General features: G+C 37.3%; 1 protein-coding gene across 7 annotated transcripts in view; it reads left to right on the forward strand.

Annotated features, from left to right (window-relative positions):
- EYA4 (EYA transcriptional coactivator and phosphatase 4) overlaps positions 1-15,683 on the forward strand; it is a 254,962-nt gene that overhangs the window by 14,284 nt on the left and 224,995 nt on the right. The window lies entirely within an intron of this gene.

Genomic DNA, 15,683 nt, shown 5'->3' on the forward strand with positions numbered 1-15,683 from the left:
TGCTGAAAGCTGTAGTTCCAGAGTGTTTAAAGTGGGGGATAATAATGCTGATATTACTTGCCTTGTGGAGTCATGCCAATGAGTCACCGCATGCACACGGGAGACACTGAAGGACTGAAAATGCTCAGTATATATTTTGAATTGACTGTTTTGAATAAACTGCTGAGTGTACTTAATATTCAAAAAGGGATGTGTATGCTGCTGAGGCAGTTTTTTAAAATCATTTTCTTTAAACAAAAGCAATCCATACATTGTACAGCATCCTAAAACTGGAATGGTAGGGATTACTGTGCATGGGGGCGAGACTGGACAAGAGAAAGACAGAGGATTCTGGAATGCCAACAATGCCCTTGATCTGATTGCCAATGACACAAGGGTGTTTATTCAATGAAAATTCATCAGCTGCCTACTTGTGATTTGCATATTATACTGTGTGTATGTTATACTTTACTCAAAAGTAAAAAGAAAAAAAACACAGATACATGCATAAGTCACAAGTGGATGTCCCCGCTTTGTTCATCTCTTCCAGAGCCCGTGAATCGGGGTGAACTGCTGTGTTTGGGCGCATTTCCTCCCAGACCTTTTTTTGCTATACATGTGTAAATGTAAGAGCATGAAGGTGTAATTTTTGTTTTTCCATTTGTAACCTTAAATGATTCATCAGTTTTCTTAAAACTTGCTGTTGGTTTGCTGTATTTTCAATCCTTTTCCAGATTAGTACATACAGTTTTGGGTACTTCTATTTAAGATGATTAAGTGTTATAATTTAACTATTCTTGAAGTATTTATTGAAGTTGCTTCCAGGTATTTCTATTACAAAGAGTGTTACAGTGACGATTTTTATATATCTCTCTGTATATCTGCCCGAAACTCCTGTAGATAAAACTTTAGATGTAGGTCAATAGGTGAAAGAGTGTATGCATATTTCATAGACGGCACCAAAATACTTTCAAAAAGGTTATAACACCTTACATTTCTGTAATGAGTCTTACATCTGTGTCATAAAAGCCAAAGGCAAAATTTTCTGCTTAACTGAACGTTATGAGTATTTGTGTTCTGCTTCTTAAGGTGTTATAGTGGTCAATTTCTTGAGTCTCATATACTAATTGGACTAGTTCACTGATAAACACAAATAAGTCTGTTAATCACATTTATAACATGTGTTACATATAGTTAATATCTCACTTAAGAATTGCTACTCAGTTATGTAAATGATTATTATATATATTCATAGTTTTTAACGTAACTTGTAGGAATAAAAAATCAGTGTATATCATATTTATGACATTTTTACTCAGCACCATGAAATATTTGTAAGAATTATTAGTAGAAATGCTTCCAACTCTGATGTTGTTGGTGAGAATTTGTAAAGAATTATTTATTATTTTTCTATTAAAGGCCAACTGTGTGCCCAACATAGTTCTAGCTAAGCATCTTACATACATTACTATGATTTTTTTAACATGTAGGTGAAAGGCATAGACATTATATGATTATAAATGCAATTATTGCATTCTGAATATGCTGATAAATACTACTATATATCAAAATATCCACTGTGTCCTATGAATGTAATAATTTATAAATATGTTAAGTGTTATAGTCTAATGTGAAAATTAAAATTAAAGCATTATGCTAAGTGAAATAAGCCAGGCAGTGAAAGACAAATACCATATGATCTCACCTTTAACAGGAACCTAAACAACAAAACAAACAAACAAGCAAAATATAACCAAAGACACTGAAATAGAGAACAGGCTGACAGTGACCAGAGGGGAGAGGGGAGGGAATTTCAGGGGGAAAGGGGAAGGGTTTACAGGAACAAGTATAAAAGACACATGGACAAAAACTAGGGGGGAATGGAAATGGGAGGGAGGTGGGGAGGGCTGGGGGTGGGCTGCGATGGGAGTAAAAGACAGAAAACTGTACTTGAACAACAATTAAAATGAAAAAATTTTAAAAAGTAATCATAAAAAATTAATGTATCAAAATCCAGAAATTTATTACTCAAGTCCTGACTAAAGTAACATGATATATAATGTATAAAATTAAGTATATTAATCAGTTGGCTTTAGTGTTAGAGTCTTATGTGGAGAATACTGTCTTCAGAATATTTAGTTCTGTAGTTTTTGCTTAATTGAGGATCTTTTTAAGTTTTAATGATATTCTGGTGCCTTAAAAGAGTAGTCCAACTCAAAATAGCTAACTTATTTCTTCAATATTGGATAAATATGGCTATCAATTTTTGTGGGCTTTTTTTCCCCTGCAGAATTTCCTGTTATTCTAAGGGATTCAATAGGACTTATGCACATAAAACTGAAAATTATATTACTGTGGGGAAACGGCTTTGTGCCTTTGAGAAGGAACTCTCTTGCTAACTTAAGTACTGTATGTGTGTAGACTAGCTAACATATTCCTCCCAAGAAATTTCATGTATGCAGTTAAAACACTCTTAAATTGATTAAGGATTTGTTATATATTTCCAGAAGCACTCAAGAGTACTTTTATGGTTATAAGAGTAGAGTGTATTAGAATGCCAGAAACCAGGGAATACGCTAGAGGCCTTCAAAACCGTGCCCGACAGTCCTGACTTCACCGTATAAACATGTGGGGCAGCCTGGAGAAACAAAACAACTCCCCTCCCCCAAACATAGGTAAGCCTCTGATGATAACACTTCAACTGGCTTGAATATTAATTTACTACTTTTTCTATTACAAGTAATTTTTATTACTTAGCAAATGGAATGGAGAAGTAATACACATGATTGGTATTTATTTCTCAAATAAAGTATTATTTTACATCAGATTTGACCAGTCACCTTTTTTGGAAAGTGTCTTATTCTACAGCTACCACAGTATTTTGCCTATTAATCGGGGAAGCTAAGAAGTGTTTTATAAATGTTGAATCAAAACTCTAACTGCTGTGAGGGAATTACATTTCAAGCCATATACTCCTTTTATAGAGTGAGAAGCTGAAGTATGGAGAAATTACAAGGTTTTCCCAAAGCCGTACATTAAGCCGTGGCAGACGTGGAAATCTACGATTCTGTTTGCCTGATTCAGTCTGAAAGTTCATGAAACTAAAGTTATCTATTTCCCGACATGTGTCTTAGTAGTGTTCTTTCATTACTTATTCATTCCTTCGTTCATTCTTTTATTCATACAACTAAAGGAATCAATGTTTTCATAAGACAGTCTCTTTATAGGGGCTGGGAATAATATTTTGAATTTACATACCTTAGATATTTTCTTTAAAGAAGCTCATTGTATTTTTTATGACCACGAAAAAATAAATTAAAGCATTAAGAAACAAGCTGGATTAGCTGGGTGTGGGGCACAGCACTGCCTCTGAGCAGGATGTGAAGCTTCTTTGGGAGCCAATAAAGTTTGTTCAAGTGCTTGAAGGAGACCCTGGCTGAAGCCACAGACAGGCCTGGAGCACAGAGTGGAGACCAGAAAGAACCCTAGCAGTCATTAAGAGTGTGGGAGGACTGGTGTCTGTATCTCTACAGCCAGGTGTCTTTATATTTGGTTTAATCAAGAGGGAAGAAATTATTCTGCTCTGTGTCGTCTTTGTGAGTTTCAATTCTCACATTTTTAATTCTTTTTCATTGTGATCTTTTTGTTGCCAGTGTAACCTTTTACCTTCTTCATATCTGCCCCCACCCCCCAAGCTTTTAGAGTCATATTTAAAGCAAATAGTCGTTTTCTGGGTCAGACTGCACTTCTTGATTGAACAGCTGGTGCTCCAAGGCATTTCAAATGAGGAAAGTGTCGAGCACGCGGCCCCAGCACAGCGCCCTAGAACAGAGAATCCAAAGACTGCGGGGGCGCCATCTGCCCTCCGCCTCTTCTCCAGAGAGTTCCGTGAACAACTGTTGTTGGTCAGTTGGTTCTTGTCTTTTAGCTCGGAGACCGAGGACTCAGACTTAGCTCTGGCTCTGTGGCTGACCAGCTCTCCACGTGCAAAATTCTTCCCCAGGAGGCTCCTCAGGCTCGAAAGCACTTGGAGCCCTGGGAGCCCAACCCTTGGTTCTGCAAACAAGCCCAGACATGTCCAAGTCCTGAGCAAACCAAGCCTTCCTGTAGCTTAAACATTAGTGTTGTATTCTTCTTTAATTTTCCTGAAGAATAACTCAGTCTTCAGCAAACCAGGAAACAAATAAAACCCTAAGGGTTTTCTCAAAGGAACATTCTTACTGCTTTGAAAATTTATTGTCATTAATTTCCATTTCAGCTAATTGGGTTTCCTTTCTATTTTTGGTCTGAGAATAAATGTGATATTTGGTGTATGTTAATGCCAATCTATTATACTTTAATGCTAATTTACTATTGAGTGGTTTAAAACTAATGATGCAGTATGACCTAGTCCATATCTGCCTTCCATTTAATGCATTTCCTAGGCAATTATGCTTTTGTGGTTGACTGAACTTCCCCATAATCCCTGTTGGGAAACAAAACCTTTTTTTTACTAAAGATGTGGTGTTATTAACTAGGGGTATTTAACCTGAGGAAAAAAAGATTTAGGGGTGACATGAATGATAGCACTCTCCTAATATCTAATAGCCTGCCATATATATGAAAACAGGGTTCAGTTTATGTTTTGTGGCTCTGGTGAGCAGATTGGAGTGGAAGTTCTGAAAGGTCAAGGTTAAAACTAATAGATAAGGAAGAATTGAAAGAAGGAAAGGGGATACGGAGGTGATTCTATTCAATGGAGCTGAGACACTTCAAATAGTGTAGCTATAGACTCATTTGATAGGTCTGGAAATAAACCCCATTTATTTCTTTACTCCTCAAGCTCCCAAGACAAAGAAATAAGACTCCGTAGATTCCACTCATACTCTGCCTGTCTCTTTGTCATTCTCTCCAAGTTCATCCTTAAAGTCAAAACATGCAGCATGAAAGCATACTATGAAACTGAGCCACAACACCCTATTTATTTGAGATCTTATTTTTTGAGTTCTTAGAACTTCAGCTCTTAGAAAGTTCTCTGGATTTTAAAAATTATAATGGCAGGGTACTTTTTTCTTTGTAAATATCTTATTTTGAATACAGTTACAAAGTCAGTGGAATTTTTTAATGCTCTGATGCTACAGAAAAATTTATAGAGAGGAAATAATGTATTCAAATGTTCCTATATCCCTCAATTAAAAATCTGGATAAATAAAATTTTCAAGTGTCCCCAAATTTTAGGAAAGGCAAATAGCATCATATTTAATTGTATCCTCAGTTAATATTCACTATGGACACAATTTGAGCAAAGTAACTGGACTTTAGGTAAGTCAGATTTACTGCCGTGTTTTATATCTCTCATGTTTACTTTGTTACCCATTGCCCCCATCCCCAAAATGAAAAATATGACCTTCAGACATCCCACCTTGATTCCTGAGAAATTGGTGATATGGGAAATTTGAGAGGAAAGGTGTGTGTGTGTTTTGTTGTCAATAATTTCATTTATAGGATGGATACTTCCCGAGTCTTAATCTTGTACTTCACAAATTGTTTCTTTAGCTGAGTCAAATCTGCTGTTTAATTCATTTTTTTGTAATTTCAGCGTATATATTTAAAAACATTTTTATGGTTCTTTTCCAAATGTGTGTTTATTTTCCACAGTGTGTGTGTCCTTCAATCTTGTTTCTGTTTCTTTTGTCTCTTTAATTATTTTAAGCATACTTATTATTTGGTGTTTTTCAGACTGTCTTATAAACTCAAACTTTTGGATTCCAGTTCCCCAGTTATTGAATCTGCTGTCTCTACAGTGTTTTATTTCCCTATGTAGCTCATCGTTGTTGGTGAATTTCTCTCTCAGAACCCTTGGTGTTCTACAGAACAGTTTCGCATGTGCTTCCCCTTGAGTCTACAGACATCAAGCCTGTATCAGTCCTGATCCTAATTTTTTGGCTTGAAGGTTTTGATGCCACAGAGACAGTAACAGTTTTTTATAATTTATATTTGTGCAAGGCTGAGGCTTTGATTTATATCGTAATTATTTTCTTTTATTCTCTTTCCAAAAGCTCCAGCAAATGACCAGTTTCTTGCCAAGTCGTATGGTGGGCTGAATTTTTCTGGCCCTCCTTTGATGAAAGGGACAAACTTTTCTGACTCCCTGCTTTATGCTTTGCCTCTTGCTTTTGTTTTCTGCCATCCCTACTGGGAGGTGGGGATGGCTGCGGTGGGGGTGGGGGGATTGGTAGGGGAGAAATGGAGACAACTGTATTTGAACAGCAATAAAGGGAAAAAAAGACAACAAAAACAATAACAAAACATATCTTTTCCTCTCAATCTCTCTATATAACTGGTTTCTTAAGAATCAAGGTGTAACACTTGAAAGTCCTACTTACCTGGTCAGCTATATTCATATGTTTTCTATGTCCTATTGATTTTTCTTTTGTATCTTCACTCATATCCACCTCTTCCCCATGCTCTTGTCAGCCACCACATCAGTCCAGGTTCTCTTGACTTCTTACCTGGTCCTCATAACAACCTTCAGGATGTCGCTGGGCTCTAGTTACTGTTCATCTTGTCTTTGAAAATCTGAAATATGTGTGTTATTGCAGTGATATCACATGTACCACTTGTAATTTGCATTTTAAGGCTATCCAAGTATAGTAATAACCAATTAACGACTTCTTAGCATCAAATGAAACTGAATACTCATCCTCTCTCATGCTTTCTTCTCCAAAGCATGTTCCCTTCTCTTTCACATTCCCATCTATCTTTCTGTTGTTGGCCGCATTACTCTCTCAACATTAATGAAACCAATCACAACTTTGATGTGATGCAGAATGGCACATTAAGAAGGGGCAAATGCTAATGACTTAATCAAGATACTGTTCATTGTTACAAACTTATGGGAGCTTGGAGAATTGGTAAATGACTCGTGAATTTTGTCTACCATCTAAAAATAGATAATGCAGCTCCTAGAAATCACAGATGGGTATAATATTTTTTGTTGAGCAGAGTTAAAATGGTTACAGTTTCACAAGAAACTGCATAGATACTGCTCTTCTGTGTAGTTAAAATGTTTTAATTCTGTATATGGAGAGCCAAATATAAAAGCAGAACTTTTCTACTACTCTCTCACTAGTAATCAAACAGCATGCAGTTTTGGAGTACATGATTTTATTTAATTCTAATAAAACATAACATGGGCTTTGTTACTGTCCCTTTATTATGCGCGAAGAGAATGATATTTGGAGGCATTAATTAGCTATGCCAAGACCATGCTGTCATCCTTGTGGTAAAGCAAGGGCTCCCCTCTAGACCTGTTTTATTCTTAAAGACTTTACTTAGAATTACGATGTGTATATTCTCCCTAGCAAAACTCTTTTAGACTTCTAGGGTTTCAAGAGTTGAATATTAAACTTAGGAGATGTATTCTTCAGTTCTTTCAAAGTGCAACAAATTTTCCTCAAAGGGCATAAAGTTATCAGATGTATGTTGAGTAACACATACGGTTGCTATATCCATCCCAAAAGTTGCTAGGTATGGGAGAGAGGTTCGTGGCTGAGAAAAAAGCAGACTTCTTATAAAAAAGACCTGAAATACAGCAGTTCTCTTTTGCCAGGCTACAGGAGAATCAACTAGGTGAAGCATTACAGTGTATAAAACAGCAAACACGAAAAGCAAACAATCCAATTAAAAAGTAGGCAAAGAACCTGAATAGACATATCTCCAAAATGGAACTACCTTAGGACCCAGTGATTCCACTGCTGGGACTATATCCTATGATAGATGAAACACTAATCTGAAAGAATATAGGCACCCCTATGTTCATTGCAGCATTATTTACAGTAGCCAAGATTTAGAAGCAGCCCAAGTGCTCATCAGTACATGAGTGAATAAAGAAATTGTGGTACATTTACACAATAGGATACTAAAAAAGAAGGACATCTTACCTTTTGTGAAAGTATGGATAGACTTGGAGAGTATTATGCTAAGTGATATAAGCCATTTAGAGAAAGACAAATGCCATATGATTTCACCTATGTGTGGAATCTAATGAACAAGATAAACTAACAAAATAGAAACAGACTCATAGATACAGAGAACAAACTGACAGCTGTCAGAGGGGCAGGGGGCTGGGTGAAAAAGATCAAGGGATTAAGCAAAGAAAAACTCATAGACAATAGTATGGAGTTTACCAGAGGGAAAGGAGGGGAGGGGAGGTAGAAGAGGGTAAAGGAGGGAATAAATGGTGATGGAAGGAGACTTGATAAACACACAATGCAAGATACAGATGATGTATTACAGAATTGTATGCCTGAAACCTATACAGTGTTATTAACCAGTGTCACCCCAATAAAAATTAAGAAAAAGTATAGCATAACGCCGATATAAAACTTGGTAGAGAGTATTGAATACTTGAACAGAGATTTGGATGCAAAGTGATCACCACGATGCAATATCATTAAAAAACTGTATTCAGAATACATTTATTGCCATGAGAAAATGCATAATGTTTATTTAAAAAGGGAGGACACATGACATCTTATTTGGCAGGATCCATTTTGTTGTGAAATAAATAAAAAGGTGGCCCTGGCTTGTGTGATTTAGTGGATTGAGCACCAGCCTGCAAATAGAAAGGCTGTTTGATTCCTGGTCAGGGCACATGCCTGGGTTGCTGGCCGAGTCCCTGGTTGGGGGTATACAAGAGGTGGTTGATTGATGTTTCTCTCACATATCAATATTTCTCTCCCTCTCTTGTTCCCTTCCCCATCTCTCTAAAAATAAATAGATAAAAATCTTTTTTTAAAAAAAGGCAATTTTAACTATAAAAAAATCTCAGCCGAGTAATTGTGAAATACAGGTTGGGAGGAGCGATGGGGCAGCAGGTGAGAAGGGAGGCTGATGTGCAGGGTCTGCCTGAGTAGGAAAAGTTGCTCACGCTCAGGATTCTTTCAGATGCTTCTCTGGGATTGCCCAGCTAGAACTGTGTCTGTGTTTTCTAGGATAACTAGCCAACCATCCACAATTAGCAAATGCAAACAAAATAGGAATCCTTGGCTGGCTTGGATTGTCAAAGATCAAGTGGCCACATAATGTATAACGCCAGGAAGATTGTTGCCATCAAATGAAGCTATCACTAATGACCAAAATGATTATCATGAAATCGAGCTTGTTATAATTTTGTAGCATGAGAAATTAACCCCATTATCATTAAACATTTTGTATTTAATGGATCATTTTGCAAAAGTCCATGTCCTATCTTTATAAACAGTTCAAAAATAGTTCAGCATCTAGTTGGTAGCTTGGCTCCATTTAAGGGAATTGAAGTCAGGCAAAATGCTCATCACTGTTCACTCAGATCTGTTTCTTGGATGCCTTTGCTATTTTCCCTTTTTATAAGCAAGGAAGAGAGTCATGTGCACGGTCAAAGAATGCCCGTGTCCACCTCTCTGAACAGTTGGCCATGGAATTGGAGCTAGGTGTTCTTTGTGCTTTTGGCTTCCCTCTCTGGCATGCTGTCTGGGCAGCTGGAACCAGCCAGTGCCTGACCCAGCTTCACAGACCCATTAATGAAACTGGGAGGGCCGTGTAGGTAACCTGGTGCACAGGGCACCAAAGCAGTGCCCTTCTTGACAGCTGATCCCAGATATAAATTCTCAATAATGTAATGAAGATATAAGCTGTTAGACATCCCATTCAGTTACACTCTTATGTTAGGCCATATGCTTTAAAAAGGAGACAATTAATTGAAGACCATGAGGATAGCGCATGGAATCCAAGGAAGAAATGAACAACCAAGTGGCAGGAAGAGCATATGAACAGTGAGACCTCAGGAGTAACAGGATCCAAGTCCTTAGGTTCTGCCAGGACTTTCTTGCCCTCCTTGCTTTTGCTCTTCTTTCTGGGTCAGCTCCTTTCTGTCTCTCCCTAGCACATCAGCTATTTCCATGTGGCTGTAAAGAGCTCCTGAGTTTTATATCCTAGGCATTTTGCCACTTGAGGAGGACTAGCCTGATACATTCCCAGGCCCATATTTTAAGCAATAGGAAGGGATCGTGATGAGTCATTAGACAGAAGTAATTTGGTGTAACTGGAAGAGATCTGGGGGATCTCACAAGTTATGCAATGAATGTGGATCAGTGTAATAGATGTATATGTACATATATGTGTGTATAAGGCACCCCCCTACAAGCACCTTAATTTTGTATACAATGTGTTTCTAAATATTTACTTGCAGTTTGTGAACCTTAAAGTCAAACATTAAGGTTAGCTCTTCTGAATTGTAGAATGTAATGGAGGGACACTCTCTCCTGGTCCAGAAAATGCATGTGTATGTAGATCCCACCTAGGTTAAAAGAGAGCTGTGCTAGAGTTACTGGTAGGATGATTCATTCACCTGCTCCTCCACTGCAAGGTCTGCACAGCAGCTGGAACTGAAGTTTGGGCAGCTCACAATCTTTACATCATTCCTTAAGGGGACACTAGACATTTGAAACATGGATGGGGAATGTATTCTCCTGCCTTTTTTTCTTTGCACTGCAGCAAGAAGCAAGCACAGCCTGCACTGAGCACTCACCCTCACAGGAGACTCCTGTCTAGGTCCCACGCTTTCACTACAAGGCTCTCTGATGGAGGTGAAGGGCAGGGGACGGCAGGGACAGTGGGAAAGGACTGGGAGAGAAGGAAGATGGAGCTGTCCCTCAGACCACCCACTTCAGAAAGCGCCTCACTACTGGTGGCCAGAAGGGTGCCTTGCATGGCGCTGCCTCAGCTGAGGGAGACTGAGAGAGAATTTCCAGGTTTTCCCAAGGAAGCGCTAAAGCTTTGGATTGTCTTGACAGAATATAATCAACCTGCATTTTTAAAGAATCACTCTGGCCTCACTTTGAAAACAGGTCCAGGGAACAGGACTGGAGGAAACATGATCCTTCAGAGGCTGATGCTCCAGTCCAGGCGGGGGACAGTGGTGGCTCGAGAGACTGTACGGGCGGTGAGGAGAGAAGCAGGGAGAGGCCTTAGGGATCTCCATGAAGTATTGATAGGTAATTTGTTGAATGTGGAGAGGAGTGGGCAAGGAGTCAGTGACAAAGCCCAGATGCCTGGTTTCAATGACCAGTGGGAGGCTCTGCCGTTTGTCTGCACAGTCCAGCGAGAGGCGCAGCACTCCACGTGCAGCTTCTGTCTGCGTCCCCTGGCAGGCCCGGCACAGAGAGCCCCCCAGTCACGTTCACGTCTGTTCAGCCAGAGCTACTCGCGTGTCTGGGTCATCTTTTACTGGAGGTCCGATTAGAAAAACCAAAGATTAGGCTACGTCATACAAACTACAAATTTCTCCTTTTTTGCTTTCTCTACCAGCTGGTAGATAAGCCTAAGTACTTCATTCCATTTCTGGGGATTGTTTTTAAATGTTGATGTATATATCTTATTATATCTTTAAATTGGAAGAATTGTTGATTTTTTATTCTAATTTCCTAAGAGACCAGAGTTTACAGTTCACTTCTAGAGCAGAGTTAAAGAAAAGGATCCAATCAGTTTTCTGTGTATCAAAAACCTAACCGTGGAAGAAATGATTAACATGGAATGAATGGGTGAGGTTGCTAATATTCCTGTTTTAAATTCACCTTTTCTGAAGGAATGGCCTTCAAATAAAGCTGGGAACTAGATTATTGCTCCATAAAACAGCATGAGGTTACTATTATTCCTTAATTTTATATCTTTATTATGAGGTAATACTTCTCTTACTTGATTCTTAGACTGTTCTCATCTTTTTCTCATATATTTGTGAAAACGAATGTTAAAGGATTTAACATAACAACCATTGCTAAATTATGATGTAAAATAATACTGTGTCTGCAATTAGCCTAGCTAGTTTTACTTGGTTCAATAATATAAAATCACTAGGCTCGTAATATTTTAGTACCTGAGTGTGTTTGGCAAAGAAAGAAATTCATGTTACCATAAAAATGTTAAACTAAGTAACAATTAATCTCAATTTTAAGGAAATATAAAGCAAAGTATTATGTTGTAACATGGAACATTGATGCAAATAGCTTCCCAACTGGAACATTAAATGGATTCTGAACTGGTGGTTAACCAAAAGAGGCTAGTTTTTTATTAATTTTCTAATGCTCCAATACCTTTCCCAAAGTCTTAATTTTAATTTCACACGAGTTATCACCAGTGCCCTGGTGGCCCTTCTAGAAAATGATGACTTCTTCCGTAATGACCAGTATCCTGTTTTCATTCTTGTCTATCCTTTCTGGTAATATTACACTGAAATGCCGATTGCATCTTAAAAAATGAATTTAATGTGATAACTGTATGTGTTGTGGTTAAATCATTTTCATTAAACAGCATGCTCCTCACCTTATTTTGAAACAGGGTCTTTGAAGATACTGGTCAAGTTAAGGTGAGGTCTTAGTGGATTAGGATGGGCCTAAACCAATGGCTGGGGCACATATATGAAGAGGGAACTTCGGGCATTGAGACACCTACACGCAGAAGGAGGCCATGTGAAGCAGTGGTCAGGGAAAATACCAGGCAACTATAGAGGCAGAAGCTGGAGTAATGTACCCACAAGCCAAGGGGTGCAAGGATCGTTAGCCAACACCAGGCACTAGGAAGAAACAAAGAAGCATTTCTTTCTAGAGCCTCCGCAGGACCTGCCAACATTTTAATCTAGTACTTGCCTTCAGAAGTGTGAGAGAATAACTTTCTGTTGCTCTAAGCCATCCAGTTTACTATTTCTTTTACAGCAGTCCTAGGAAACTAAATCGGCTTGCTGTGTTGTACGTAAACAATTGGTTAGAATGTTATCAGTAGTAATTTTATTATATTTCATTATTAAGTCAGGTGAGTAGGAAAGTATCTGGTGGACTAATTCTCAATATTGAATTTTCTGAAAAGTTCAAGTATTCTCATTTGGCCAGTGAAATTTCCTCCCAATTTTTTATTCATACTGCCCTTATACAAAGTGCAAATAAAATGAAGTCAGTTATGTACCTGAAAAACGTAGAACAAAGCAGAATTTTCTTTAAAAAGGCACATATTTGAGACAGGATTTTCAAAAGCTAAATTACCTGGTTGTTAACTTTTTTCCTTCACATTGTCTGATACATTATATATGATTTCATCCACCAATAATTGTGTAATTCATTCAAATTGATATTTATTTATTAAACTCTTAATGCTTCCAAGCCTTGAGCTAGGTGCTATAGATAACACTAATAAATAAGATCAAGACTGCCCACCCTGAAAGAGATTGCTCTGGCTTTGAGATTTAATCCACGTAGAAGAAGCCACAGGGTCCACTTGGATGCATCTACCTAGAAAGTTCATCTTCACTATAATATTTATAGCTTTAAGTGATCTTTTAAAACCATTTTAGCATCATTTGGTTTAACTTATCATATGCCTCCTGTATTATAGTGGAAAAACTTAAAATTATTTATTGCACAGACAACATAAAACCAACAATAATCAAAGTATGTGAAAACAAAGGTATCATGCTTAATAATAACATTTTTATTTTTATTTTGCCTTTTAAGCCATATCAAAATTCAGGTACATTAGTGTTGACATAGCTAAAATTTTGTGTTCCTATTTTTTCACTTAACACAATAATTTTCACTTTTTATTTTTAATAATTTTTTGGACATAAAATGACCTTATATTAAATTGGTTGGCCATTATTTAATCCACTGCAAAGATAAGGATGTTTCTAGTTTTTATTATTGTGAATAAAACTGTAGTGAATACCTTGTGACTTTTTGTGGGGGTAGCTTACTCCTTAGGACAGGTAATATTGGATAAAAAAGTTTAAACATAATTACAACATTTAAAAATGCAGTGACAGCCCTGGATGTGTGGCTCGGTTGGAGTGTCCTACCATAAGGTCATGGGTTCGATTCCTGGTCAGGACACATGCCTCAGTTGTGTGTTTGATTCCTGGTCTGAACATGTACGGGAGGCAAATGATCGGTTGGCATTTCTATTTATCTCTCTCTCTCTTCCTCTCTCTCTGAAATCAATAAACATATCCTCAGGTGAAGATTAAAAAAATAAAGTGCAGTGACAGATTGCTTTCTAAAAGTTTTAGAGAACTTGACATGATCATTACTAATTGAATGATGATACCATTTCTTTTTACTGTATCTGTTATCATAATAGGTGTTACATTTATTGAATATATATACAGTAGTCCAACATGTATACTTGTTGCTTAAGTTTACATACTTTGGCAACTGCAAGAGTAACCACTTTTCCATATGTTTGTTTGTTTCCATATGTTACATTTTCCATGTAAGAAAATGTAAACAATTTCTTACAGGGATTTATGTTTTCATATCCTTGTTTAAGTATTTAATATGCCATTAACCTTTTTCTGATCTATTTCTTCTCAGTGTCACATTTATAATATTTACTGAAGATATTTTCTGTAACCTATTGTGTCCTTTACTTTTCTGGACCATTAATATTTTTCTCTATTCAGAAATGCAAAGTTTTTGTGTTGTTTTTATGTAGCTGAGTCTATTGTCCGTTCCCTTTGTAATCCGGCACAGTGTTTTAACCATCCACCTTAACCATTTATCTGTTAGAAGGAGAAGGAGCATCCGATTCTCTGTTTCAAGGGAACACTTAGCTAGTTTGTCATCCAGATAGTGAGAAGAAAATGTTTTTAAAGATTATCAGCCACAGTTCCTCTGGGAGCATGCAGGAAGGGATTGAGAGTCAGGCAGGTGAGGAACCTTGGCAGGTCAGCATCGGCTGCACTGGTGGCACGCACTGGTGCCACCGCATCCAAAGCGAGCCTGAGCTGGAGTGGTCCTGGTCACCAGGGGATATTTTCATGCATATCATTATTCATTATTATTATTAATTATTGTGTGTGTGTATTCAAGGGAGTGGTTGGGCTCTTTTGTGTTATATTCCATGCTTCTATTATAAAATCCTTATCTATTTGGGAATTTAAAAATGTATGCCTTTTTTAAAAGTCTTTTAAAATTTTAAGTTTGCTGGCACAATTTTTAATATATGGTATGGAGTAAAGATTAAGTTTTTTGAATAGTAAACTGAATGTCTTACCATAGCTGATGGATCAGTTCTCCTTTCCCTACACAGGGTAGGGAAAGAATAGGTTTACAGTTGTGAGTATGTGAAATATAGAGTTTATTCTCATATTATTATTTACTAAGTACCGTGTTATTTTCCATATAAGCAACTGTAAACCTACTTTTGCCCAACCAAATAAAAGTATTTTGTAATACTTTTTATCATAATGTCTTACATTTATTCTTTTTAAAATTGGAAATGCATTTATAACACTGTATTCTTCAGACATGAATAGTGATCATCTGTTAATTCAGACAAATTTTCCTGTAACAGCAAGCTGTCATATTAAAATACACATTGCACTTTCCTGATTGAATGTACTTTATAAAGTGAATGGTTAATGCAGACTCTTAATTTTTAATCCATTGACTATTCAGTGACAGACTCTCTCTCAGGAAAATAGTGTCCCGTTTGTTCAGACTGTGTCTCCAAAATTGTCCTTAGATGTTTCCGTTTATCTGTAGGGCTCCTGAGCTGCTGTTTACATATCTCAATTTAACCATGATGCCACTTTCAAGATCATTATTTCTCTCATATAAAGGGACAATAGTAATGAATTTTGTTCTTTAAAAATAATTCTGTAGATTACCGTCACATGAATCATAGTGTGTTTTGATCAT

The sequence above is a fragment of the Phyllostomus discolor genome, chromosome 4 (genome assembly GCF_004126475.2).
Source record: "Phyllostomus discolor isolate MPI-MPIP mPhyDis1 chromosome 4, mPhyDis1.pri.v3, whole genome shotgun sequence".
Lineage (NCBI taxonomy): Eukaryota > Metazoa > Chordata > Mammalia > Chiroptera > Phyllostomidae > Phyllostomus > Phyllostomus discolor.